General features: G+C 39.8%; 1 protein-coding gene across 1 annotated transcript in view; it reads right to left on the reverse strand.

Annotated features, from left to right (window-relative positions):
• The window catches only part of eps8l2 (EPS8 like 2), a 37,989-nt gene extending 25,321 nt beyond the window's left edge, over positions 1-12,668 (reverse strand). Inside the window, exon 1 of the mRNA XM_017485693.3 lies at positions 12,490-12,668. The gene's annotated coding sequence lies outside the window, so the exon portion shown is untranslated. The remainder of the gene's footprint in view (positions 1-12,489) is intronic.
• Between the last annotated feature and the right edge of the window lie 41 nt (positions 12,669-12,709).

Raw genomic sequence — 12,709 nt, forward strand, 5'->3', positions numbered from 1 at the left:
AGGACTGTGAAGGCCATTTTCAACAAGTGGAGAAAACGAGGCACCACAGTGACAAAGTCCCTCCGAAACAGACAAAAGGACGAGAATGAAACTATTCAGGGAGACTGCCAAGAGACCTATAGTAGCATAAAAGGAGCTGCAGGAATATCTGGCAAGAACTGGTCACTCCCTGCATGTGACAGCACTTTCTCACAAGAAAATAATAAATAAATAAATCCAAGCCCACCTAAATAACCTTATACCATGTGGCAAAATGTGTGATGGTCTGATAAGACTAAGGTAAAAGTTTTTTGGGCATAATTCTAAAAGATATGTTTGGTGCAAAGAGAGAGCTTATAAATGAACAAACACCAATCCCATAGTAAAGCATGGCGGTGGCAGCATAATGCTATGAGGCTGCTTCTTTTTAGCTGGGACAGGGGCTCTAGTCAAGATAGGGGGACTCATGGAAGGCACCAAATACCAATCTATTTTGGCACAAAAACTGCAGGCCTCTGTTAGACAGCTGAAAATGAAGAACAATTTCACCTTCTAGCAAAATAACAAACCAAAGCACAAATCCAAGTCAACAAAAGGAGTGGCTTCAGAAGTCAGACCAATTAGACCCCAAACGTTATTATAGATGTTATTATAGTATTATTAGGCTGCATATAAATGTCACTATTGTGCACCAAACCTCAACACAAACATGTTTCTATTGTACCAAACCTGAAGGTTATATGAAGCATCCATTAAGTAAGTTTGAATCCATCCATCCATTTTCTGTACCGCTTATCCCACACAGGGTTGCGAGGGAGCCTGGAGCCTATCCCAGGGAACTTGGGGCACGAACCCCCAACCGCAGAGGTATGAGGCAAACACTAACCACTAAGCCACCATACCCAGCTAAATCTGGATGAAAAGCCAAAATAAATCTGAAATGTAACAAAAACACTCACTGCTTATCAGCTGAACCCAAGGATCAGAGCTGAGAACTGTCCATGCATGGTCTCATAATATTCTACTGAGGACACACTGAGGATATCCCTTTTTCTGAGACTCTCAGACTTCTGGTACACCACTTAAGCAGAACTTAAACACAATACTGCAAGCGGATCAAAATTGTTCAATCAAGCATATAGACTATGCTCGATAGGTTAGGCTAGGTTAGCTCTCACTGTCTTGCTAACTTTTCAGTTTCTACATAGAGATGGGAGGAGCAAGTTCGGCATTTCCACTGAAGGGGGACTGATTTCTGCTGAAATGCTTGGCTCAAGTTCCCGTTCCAGAACCTTCACACAAACCGTCCCTCAGTGGTGGAATGAACTTCCAACCTCAATCCGGACCGCAGAATCTGTCACTATGTTCAAAACACAGCTAAAGACCCACCTCTTCCGTGAACACCTAACTAACCCCTAAAAACCCCCCCCAAAAAACCCACCTTACTCTGACGCTTACATCTCGACTCTGCGCACTTTGCTTTTCTAGAACTCAATTAAAGATCTTGTATAGTAGCACTACTTGTATTGTTCTCCGCTTGATGTACATCGCTTTGCTTGTATTTCCTCATTTCTAAGTCGCTTGAGATAAAAACGTCTGCTAAATGAATAAATGTAAATGGAAATGAAATAGATTCATAGGTTGGAAAGTTAAACCGTTATTAATAGACATTTTGTTTGCCAACAAGACTAACTTTAAGCACGTTTGGGAACAATCTGATATTTACTTTCCCTGGGGTTTTAAAAGCTCAAGCTCAAACTCTATTCCACTCCAGACATAATGGGGCTCTAAGCAGCCTGGGCTACTGGGCCACAAAAGCAAGAGAAATTCCTTATAATACAAAGCTGCTTTTCACAATGCAATTGAAGCAGAGGCATTATGACCTTCTTCAGTGAAAACAAAACACACACGTATACACACAGTAGTCAATGATTGACTAAGACTTCGCCTGGGGGTTGACAGAAAGAATAAAAGAATACCAGGAAATGTAACTCACACTACAATGGGTGCAGATACAACACAACAGGTGAGGATCATTTCTAAGCATCTCAAAACGTAAAGCAGGTAGAGCGTGACCAGCAGAAGGATGAAAATCACTGCAGAGTTATCACTTAGGATTATGCTCTAATATATGATCTGTTATCATACATTATCATCAAAGCCCCATATTAGAAATGCAGGTGCATTTCTCATGCCACTTTTTTTTTTTTGATACAGGTGCATTTTTAAAAAAAAGGAATATCGTTGAAAAGTTCATTTTTTCCCCGTAATTTAACTCAAAAAGTTGAACTTTCATATATTCTAGATTCTTACATATAAAGTGAAATATTTCAAGCCTTTTTTTTTGTTTTAATGTTGATGATTACGGCTTACAGCTCACGGACATCAAAAATCCAGCATCTCAAAATATTAGAATAAGGAATTTATAATACAGAAATGTCGACCTTACGGAAAGTATATTAATTTATCACTTAATACTTGGTCCGGGCTTTAATTCTTTTGCATGAATTACTGCATCGCTGCGGCGTGGCATGGAGGCAATCTGAAGTGTTCTGGAAGCCCAGGTTGCTTTGATAGCGGCCTTCAGCTCGTCTGTATTGTTGGGTCTGGTGTCTCTCATAGATTCTCTATGGGGTTCGGGTCAGGCGAGTCGGCTGGACAGTCAAGCACAGTAATACCACGGTCAGCAAACCAGTTACTAGAAGTTTTGGCTCTGTGGGCAGGTGCCGAGTCCTGCCGGAAAAGGAAATCAGCATCTCCATAAAGCTCTTCAGCAGATGGAAGCGTGAAGTTCTCTAAAATCTCCTGGTAGACGCTGCATCGACTCTCGACTCGAGAAAACACAGTGGACCGACACCAGCAGATCACATGGCACCTCAAATCATCACTGACTGTGGAAACTTCACTCTGGACTTCAAGCAACTCGGATTCTGTTCCTCTCCACTCTTCCTCCAGACTCTGGGACCTTGATTTCCAAATGAAACGCAACATTTACTTTCATCTTCCCCGTGATTGTGGTTGTGTGTACTGAACCAGACTGAGAGATTAAAGACTCAGGAAACCTTTGCAGGTGTTTTGAGTTAATTCGCTGACTAGAGCTCTTCTCAGCTCGACATTTCTGTATTATAAATTCTTTATTCGAATATTTTGAGATACTGGATTTTTGATTTTCATGAGCTGTAAGCCATAATTATGAATTGTAAATAGCTGATTCCCACTTTCACATACACAAATCGTTCCCCGAACACAGCTAGTCTGTGTTCAGCCTGTTCATACAAGCTTTAAAGTCTCAGAAATACACGTTGGGATGTGTAGCAATTCGAGCGTTTCGATGCTTTGTTCCGAACAATGGCACTTTAAGATATGTCGCCATGACAATAATGTTACCAAATTACACAGATGTATGGGAAATACTAAGCCCCACAGCAGTAACACAATAATCCTGTAGTTGTTGTGTTATTTCTGAAGCTGTAGTTATGATAATAGATTGTATAATCTTTTAGATTGTGTTCCCATTTAAATTTTAATCAGGTAATCTGTTACCTGTAACACAATACTTTCTGCAAGTAACATTCTCGTCATTTAGTTACTGTCGTCTAGGTAAGGCATACTTACAAAAGTCAGCTTAACACAACCTAAAATAAGCCTTTGCTAGCTTTTTAAACATCCTTTTCTCTTATCTTGAGTGTGGAAGTGAAATGTTAGAGATATCACATGCAAACTCAGCAGAAGTTAGAATGCAAATGAAATCATGATAACCTAGTCAGACAGGCACACTACTGTTAAAGCTACACTCTGACTGTTCTGTTAATACAAAGTGCGCTTATTGAGGAAAGAAATAAGCAGCAGCCCAAATAATTATATTTAAAGACAGAACGGCTCAACAAAAGAAAGCTGTGTTAAACTCAACCCTGAGGCATAAGACTGTTGAGAGCCGGGTGCAGGTATTCCAGTCTGCATGAGTGCTCTGGTATTTTTGGCTTAGTTCTGGGGAACATTTAAAGCTGCCATGTTAAGGTTCCTCCCTTCCCAAGTTGTTGTTTTTTTCCCCCAAGTGTTATTCCACCCTTTCTGTTTTTCATTCCTGATTTACAGTTGACTCTCTGTAGTAACATGGAACACTGTGTGGGGAGGGATATTCTGTGCGTGCGTGCGTGCGTGTGTGTGTGCATGCTTGGGTGAGCGAAGTGACAAAATCTAGAATAAGTGCCTATCCTTCTCATTTAACTAAGGGACTTGAATAGGTTAATAATTAATAAGTAATAGCACTATAACAGCAATGCAATACGACTCTATAACTGTAAAACATTTGACTTTGTAACAGCCTGGGGTCAGAAATGTTTATACAGACAAACCTGTGCTAGATTTAAATCGCATTATAGCTTTGCGGTTTCATGCAACTACATTGCAACAAGCCCTAAAGTTAGGTCGTGTACTGTAATAATTTAAGCAGAGCTAATTTCTCTGATTTCTCTGAATGTGTAATTGCATAATGCTTGTGGTAACTAGGTGGTGAGAGTAAAAACAAAAAAAGTTTTGTCTTCTGCTAGTATAAAAACAACCGAAAACCTATTAGCCCGAACACAAAATTTACTTGTCCGAGCTACTGATTTGTCCACCCCTTATATATATTTTTTTTTAACCAAATTTTTTTATTTAAATTTAGTTTCTCATACCAGGAACAAATATCAAGGCTCCCATGAACTATATACAAACAGATGCCATGAAACCTGTCCACGTATATGAAAAGAAAAGTAGGATGTCAACAACATCTCTGTGATTTTTGTCCAGCTCTGAATAGTTTTGTCCTTTGCACCGCTGAGCTCGGCAGTGGTACCTTCCAGCAAGACAGTGTCTCTAAATAAAGTCGCAGGGGTGGATGGTTCCATCCATAGCTTTAAAAATAGCCTTTTTGGCTGCAGTGCTGGCTGCCAATAAGGTTCTTTTTTGATGAGCTGGAGAGCGGAGTCATCCAAAAGCAGAAAAAAAAACAAAGTGTCTTGAGGTATATCCAAATGTAGAATATCTGAAAGAACAGTACTTACAAAAGTCCAACAAGGAACCACGACTGGGCATTCTCAAAACGTGCAAATAAGAACCTACTGTAGATTTATTACATAGATTACAGTACGGATCAGCTCTAACCTTCATCTTATACAACACACTAGGAGTGATATAAGCCCTGTTAATTCATTTATAATGGATCATCTGGTGTGCTAGGTTCTTAGATGCAGTGGAACACCTGGCCCATACCACGTTCCCAGTCTGGTTTAGCTAAACCTTCCCTTTCCTAAGACTAGATACCTGGGATATAAGAGTAAGAATTGAGGTATAGACTTTAGAAACTAAGCCCACCCTTTATATACTGTAAGACTGCACCTGTTGTTATATGACAAACAACAGGATTTTGTTCTTTGGAACATGATTATCTTTTTGTCCTCTGATGACTAAAATAAGAGGGCTGCTTCCATTGTCCTGGGATGACCTGTAAAGCTCAGCAGATGAAGGCAATGAGATAAGACTGTGTGCCAACTGGTGGACCGGTGAATAGACATGCAATTTGATAACCTGTCACCAGTAAGAGTGATTAACTCCGTATCTGAAATGCACTCACGCATGTGTACTTATGGGGCAAAGTCTACAATTAGCAATGATACTTTAAGAAGAAAACGAAAATGTTCTAACATTAGGCTAATTCTTGGATAATAATCGGAACATGTGTTAGACATTAACCGTGCATGCAAATCAAAGTTTTCCTGCTGGTTCAAAGATACTTTAACAAGGCAAATCCTGTTTAAACCAAATGACAGGGTTTCCCCCATTGCCTCTAAGGATGTTATTCTGGTGTAATGGCTGCTCTACAGCTCTATAGAGAGGTCTACAGAAGTAACAACACCAGCTCAGTCATCAGAGCCAACAAGATAAACATGGTCCAAAGAACAGAGTTCTAGTTTGTCAGATGACAACAGGTACAATCTTATATCAGGCGTGGATAAAATATGGATAAGTAGCCTAGGTTACACAACCAGAGAAAAAAAAACAGACCCTACTTCCTGTTGACCTTTTCAAAACAACACAACACTGTGATGGATCCTCCCTCCCTCCCTTCTCCACGAGTTTTCATTTGGTATGTATGGTCAGGTCCATAAGTATTTGGACAGTGACACAATGTCCGCAATTTCGCCTCTGTGCACCACCACAATGGATTTGAAATAAGGCATTCATGACGTGATTGAAGTGTAGACTTTCAGCTTTAATTCAAGGAGTTTAAGAAACACATTGCATTAACCGTTTAGAAATTACAGCCATTTATAACAGACCCCCTCCATTTTCACAGGCTCAAAAGTAAATGGACACTCGACTGCTAAGCAGTTTAATGGCCAGGTGTGGACTGTTTCCTCGTTATTTCGTGACAAATTAAGGAGTTAAAAGGTATGGAGTTGATTTCAAGTGTTGAATTTGCATTTGGTAGCTGTTCATGGGAACTCTCAATATGCAGTCCAAAGAAGAGTCGATGCAAGTGAAGGAGGCCGTCACTAGGCTGAAAAAAACAAAACAGACCAATCAGAGAGATAGCAGAAACTTTAGGAGTGGCCAAATCACGTTTGGTACATTCTTAATGAGAAGGAATGCACTGGCGAGCTCAACAACACTGAAAGTCCTGGAAGGAAAAGGAGCACAATTAAAGTGGATGATTACAGAATTCTTTCCTTGTTGAAGAAAAACACCTTCACAACATCTAGCCAAGTCGAGAACCCTCTGGAGGAGGTAGGGGTATCGTTGTCAAAGTGTACAATCAAGAGACGCCTTCATGAATGTAAATGCAGAGGGTTTACATCAAGATGCAAACTACTGGTAACACTGACGATCAGAAAGGCCAGATTAGACTTTGCTAGAAAACATCTTTAAAAAAAAAAGCCTGAGCAGTTCTGGACAAGACTCTTTGGACAGATGAAACAAAGAAGAACTTGTACCAGAATGATGGGAAGAGAAGAGTATAGAGAAGGAAAGGAAGGTCTTATTATCCAAAGCATACCACATCATCTGTCAAACATGTTGGAGGAAATGTTATAGCATGGGCATGAACACGAAACTGAGCAGAACAAAGTGAAGTGCAAAGCTTTCATATAATTCTCCTGCTAGCACAACGTGCAGTTGCCTCATAGTTAAACATATCAAGACAAAATTATGTCGCTATCCAGACTCAAATAATATTTTTACATGCGATGACCGGAGAGAACGCCCCAGCTTATAAACAAAACTTTCGTCAACCAAAACTAAGGGACTGGAAAGCATATTAGAGATGTTACTTGCACGGTATATGGCTACCCCTTTATATAATATCACTAACACACGTTTTTAATTACATGACATGATCAAGATTAAGAAACTAATACCCCACGGAAAAAAACGGAGTACCATTTTATTCTTACATTAATTTGTCAATCATTAGCCACACTAGCATTGATAAATACATGGTCATATCTGTCAGCTTAAAAAGCCACAAACAAATGTGACTCCACACCACTAAACTCCATTTTGTGCGCTTATGTTCAATTTGTAAGCCTCTGAGAACAAAGGAGCGGCTTTTACTTCATGTGCAATGCAAATAACGAAGCCATTCATGAGCGAATAACACAGACCAGTTAGAATCCACAATGAGCCAACTAAAGAGCTTCATGTTGTCCTATGAGTAACGCTGATGGCTCTGGATCGAAAGCCGGTTTGTCTGTTCTGATGAAACCAGCCGGGAGGACGTACAGTATGACGGCAGACCAAGAGGAAGTGCAGGTCATATATTTTATCTGTTTATCCCTCAGTGCAGACCAGGAAGTCCAGATAAAAACCAAATGCGTGCAACACAATTAAAAAACAAGCAACACAACATGTGGGATTTTATCTGTTGTAGGTGACTTGATCAGCTTCAAAACCAATAAGACTGTTAAGCCATAAAACTGAAAGTGCCAAGATGTGAACATTATTAGAATTAGATAAACCACTGTGTGAGATTTTTAATGGCTACAAGAAACAGAATCCACTCAAATCAGGTCACAAAACCCTGCTGTGGAAATTTATTGATGAAATAATCCAAGAGGAACACCTGAGATAAAATAAGAAGAAATTGAGCAATTTTATTTTTTAGATAGCACAATATATTGTAGACAAATCAGTCATTTCAGGCCTAACCATCATGAGTTACAATCGTTGTGTTCGAGAAAGTGTGTCCTGTTTAAATAGTGTTCATTAATTATGCGCTGAGCGTGGTGTTGAATTTTACACTGACTCTGTTTCGAATAGTACCATCTCATGTGTCACGCTCCTCGGTTTATCCGGTTTAGGCCAAGTCTCAAATCACGCACTAAATACACTACATACTTTATCGTGTAGGTGTAGTAACAAATGTTCACTGTTGCACTAAACAACCAGAAAAAAGTGCGATTTTTTAAAATTCAAAAATGTTTCAAACTTTCGCTCAAAATCATGTGTTCTCATTTTGAACTGCAGGGCTCTTTAATGGCTCCTCGCCATCTACTATCTAGAGCTATTTCTCAAATAACTTACTGCGTGTATTTTGAGCGCGAATGCTGCATTCACACTGGAAAAATCAGACAAGGCGTAGTAAATGATTAAACACCAGAATGATTTACTGGAACTGCTGAAAAACGAAGAGTGGGACACTGGGCACGCTTTTGCACTCAGTGGTCTCAGCTTCTCTATACAGTTAAATAGGGGGGGAGCCATCATAGTGCTCAATGGTTTTAGATCTTCTACATAGCTAATTCACTTGAAATATTCTACAGCGCAAAGGTTAGCTAGCAGCAAAAAGTTTAGAGTTAACATTTTTACATTTAAATTGAAGCTGCTCTGAAATATTTTAATCATGTGAGGTATACACAGCCATTTTTCATATAGTGCAAATATCCACTACTAATGGAGAAAATTCAAGTACTGAATAGTAAGATACATATTGTACAATAGTGCGTAGAGTGCAATTTGAAACATAGCCAAAGCCCAGTATTCCATGCTTAGCGGTTGAGGCTCTGTCTCTCTGTCTCTGTCTCTGGCTCTGTCTCTGTCTGTCTGTCTCTGTCTCTCTGATGCTCTGTCTGGGTTACTGATCGGAAGGTCGGGGGTTCAAGCCCCGGTGCTGCCAAGCTGCCACTGTTGGGCCCTTGAGCAAGGCCCTTAACCCTCTCTGCTTCAGGGGCGCTGTATCATGGCTGACCCCAACTTCCTGGCATGTTGGGGTATGCGTAGAAAAGAATTTCACTATGCTGTAATGTATACGTGCCAAATAGACTCATTATCCTTATCACTGTCATCTAGTTATTCATTATGGGGCGGCTGTGGTAGAGTGGGGTGTCCACTAATCGTAGGGTTGGTGGTTCGATTCCCGGCCCACATGACTCCACATGCTGAAGTGTCCTTGGGCAAGACACTGAACCAAAAAGGTGCTCCCGATGGCAAGTTAGCGCCTTGTATGGCAGCTCTGCTACCATTGGTGTGTGAGTGTCAATGTCCAAATTTTTACATTAAAATCTTTTTTACATAAAATTTTTTACAGTGTGTTATCGCTGCTAAACCGCTCATCTAAACACCACAAGTAGAAGCACGGCATGGGATTATGTACAAATCTAAACAGCTACAAATAACGTCATTTGAATTGCGAAACATAAAGGAAACCTGTTCATAGACTGTATGAAGATTCCTTATTAGCTCAAGCTGACTTTGCAGAATATTTCTCTATATGCGACCCCATTTTCCGGATGAGCCCAGATCACACTGACTGATGACATAAGCAGAACATAGTCATTTTCTTTAATCGCTGGTCTATCAAAAGAGGATCTTCATTGCATAATCTGATATGGAGAACACATTATCGCACTGTCTGTTATAGAATTCGGCCAGTAGGCTGTTTTATTAGGATGGTCTCCTATAGTGCGAAAAGTGATCATCTTAAAAGATTGCTGTAATCGCCCAGTTTTAAAGTAGCTCCGTACACATACATTTGAGACACAGCTTCACTCCTCTATTGATAACAGAGGATGTAAACACATTTCTTTAGATGAACACACTTGCAAATCGTGTCCTGGTAAAGGTTTTATAGTATATAAGAATGAGTCAGGTCATTTTGCTCATCTCACCAATATACGTTGACTCTTTCGGCTCCCAAAAGGCTCACTGCCATTTTTTCTTTTTGTCCCCTACCATGGCTAAAAAAAAAACTTACTCTACCATTTAATTAGTGAAAAATCTGGAATTATAAAAAATATATATTTAAACAGTTGTTAGATCAGTATGGCACTGCAGATATGCAGTAAGTACAAGCATCCCTGCATGTACAGTCTTCTCCGAAACTATTGGAACAAGGCCAATTCATTTGTTTGTGCTATACATCAAAGACATTTGGGTTTGAGATCAAAAGATGGACATGAGATGAGTTTAGGATTTCAGCTTTCAGTTCCTAGTATTTAAATCTACACATGTTAAACAACATAAAACACAGAACCTTTTGTATCAGACCACACCATTTTTCGGTGAGCAAAAGTTTAGGAACAGATAAGGCTTGAAGTAAATTCAAGTAAATAACACTTAATATCTGGTTGCATATCCCTTGCTTGTAATAGCTGCATCAAGCCTGAGACTCACTGACATCACCAAACTGTTGATTTATTCTTTTGTGATGCTTTTCCAGGTTTTTACTGCAGATTCTTTCAGTTGTTTGTTTCAGGGTTTCTCCCTTCAGTCGCCTCTTCAGGAGGTGAAATGTGGGTGATTGACTTGGCCAGTCTAAACCCGTCCACTTTTCCCCCTGATGAAGTTCTTTGTTGAGTTGGCAGTGTGTTATGGATCATTGTCTTGCTATATAATGAAGTTCCTCCCAATTAATTTGGATGCATTTCTCTGTAAAAGACAAAATGTTCCTGTAAACTTCTGAATTCATTCTGCTGCTATCATCATGAGTTCCATCATCAATAAAGATTAGTGAGTCTGTTCAAGAAGCAGCCGTGCAAGCCCAAGCCGTGACACTACCTCCACCATGCTTCACAGATGAGCTTGTATGTTTTGGATCATGAGCAGATCCTTTCTTTCTCCACACGTTGGTCTTTCCATCACTTTCGTACAGGTTAATCTTGGTTCCAGAACTTTTGTGGTTCATCTCTGTATTTCTTTGTGAATTCCAGTCAGGCTTTCTGATTCTTACTGCTGATGAGTGGTTTTGTATCTTGTGGAATGGCCTCTATATTTCTGCTCCTGAAGTCTTCTTCGAAAAATGGATTGCGATACCTTCAACCCTTCCCTGTGGAGGTATTTGGTGATGTCACTGACTGTTGTTTTTGGGTTTTTCTTCACAGCTCTCACAATGCTTCTGTCATCAGCTGTTGTTGTTTTCGTGGCCGATCTGTTCAGTGTACACCAGTGTCTATTTCAGGACATTCTAAATTGTTGTACTGGCTATGCCCAACGCTTATGCAATGCCTCCGTTTGCAATCCCTCTTTTCTCAGCTTCAAAATGGCTTGCTTTTCTCCCGTAGACAGCTCTCTGATCTTCATGTTGCTTTATCCTTTTTAACAACAAACACAGTCTTCACAGGTGAAACCGAAAGCTAAAACCAAGACTAGATGTTCCGAGCTATTTATTGTTTAGTCAACCTAACAGGACACACCTAGGTAACCAGAAACACCCGTCAGTCACATATTCCATTATTTTTGCTTGTCTACATATTGGGTGGTCTGATACAAAACGTGCTGTGTTCTACGTCGTTTAACACGTCTAGCCTACATATGCTGTAAACACCAGGAAATAAAAGCTGAACTCTCTTCTCATATGTATATCATTCCTGCTGTGTATTCTGCTTCATTAAGAAGATTTACATCATTTATTCCCTTAAATGATGGTCTCATCTAATACTCAGAGTATACAGCACATCTGCATGACAGGAGACCCTGTAATACAGCTTCATGCACACATGAGAGTCAAACACACGGCTCATCATTAACTCTAATGAACAGTTCAACTGGATTTTGGAAGGTTTTGTATCGAAGCATTTTGTTTACATCACGCAAAAACAACAACAACAACAACAACAATAATAAACAAACAAACAAATGAATACATAAATAAATAAACCCGCCTCGCATTTGTGAATTGATTCTCAATGTTCTTAAGTGAGCCGACTCAAAGAGCCGACTCGTTCACGAACGACTCATTACTAGTGTACAGTAAAGTTGTGTGTGTAAGTTACAGGTGAGAGAAGTAGGCTACCATAATAACTTAATGGCGAGTAACACTTATCTTCATCACGTTTTAAATATTTAAATCAAGTGTAAAAAATACCAAAAATAAATAAATCATGGTTTAGTTTACAAAATAAGTAGCAGCAAGTGACCGGAAGTCGAACAGCTCCACTCTGTGTATAGTTTATTTATCTTACTCCATTTATTACAAACTAACAACAAAACAATAACTCAAAACTCTCTCATAATAGAAATAATGAATAGTCTTACCTGATGAGAGCGAATAAATCTCCAGTCCACTGTTATAAACAAGAGTTTTTAAGTGAAAAGCTGGTGTTGGGGGAACAGGTGATTAAGGTGCCATTCCAGCAGGAGGACAGTCTGAGGCTGAGGCGCGCTGATGTGGATCTGAACACGTGTCGCGCGTGCTGAACTGTAGCCAAGGAGACGCAGTACGGCACTCACGCGGAAAACAGCGAGTGACAGGTGC

The sequence above is a fragment of the Ictalurus punctatus genome, chromosome 14 (genome assembly GCF_001660625.3).
Source record: "Ictalurus punctatus breed USDA103 chromosome 14, Coco_2.0, whole genome shotgun sequence".
In the NCBI taxonomy this organism is placed as follows: domain Eukaryota; kingdom Metazoa; phylum Chordata; class Actinopteri; order Siluriformes; family Ictaluridae; genus Ictalurus; species Ictalurus punctatus.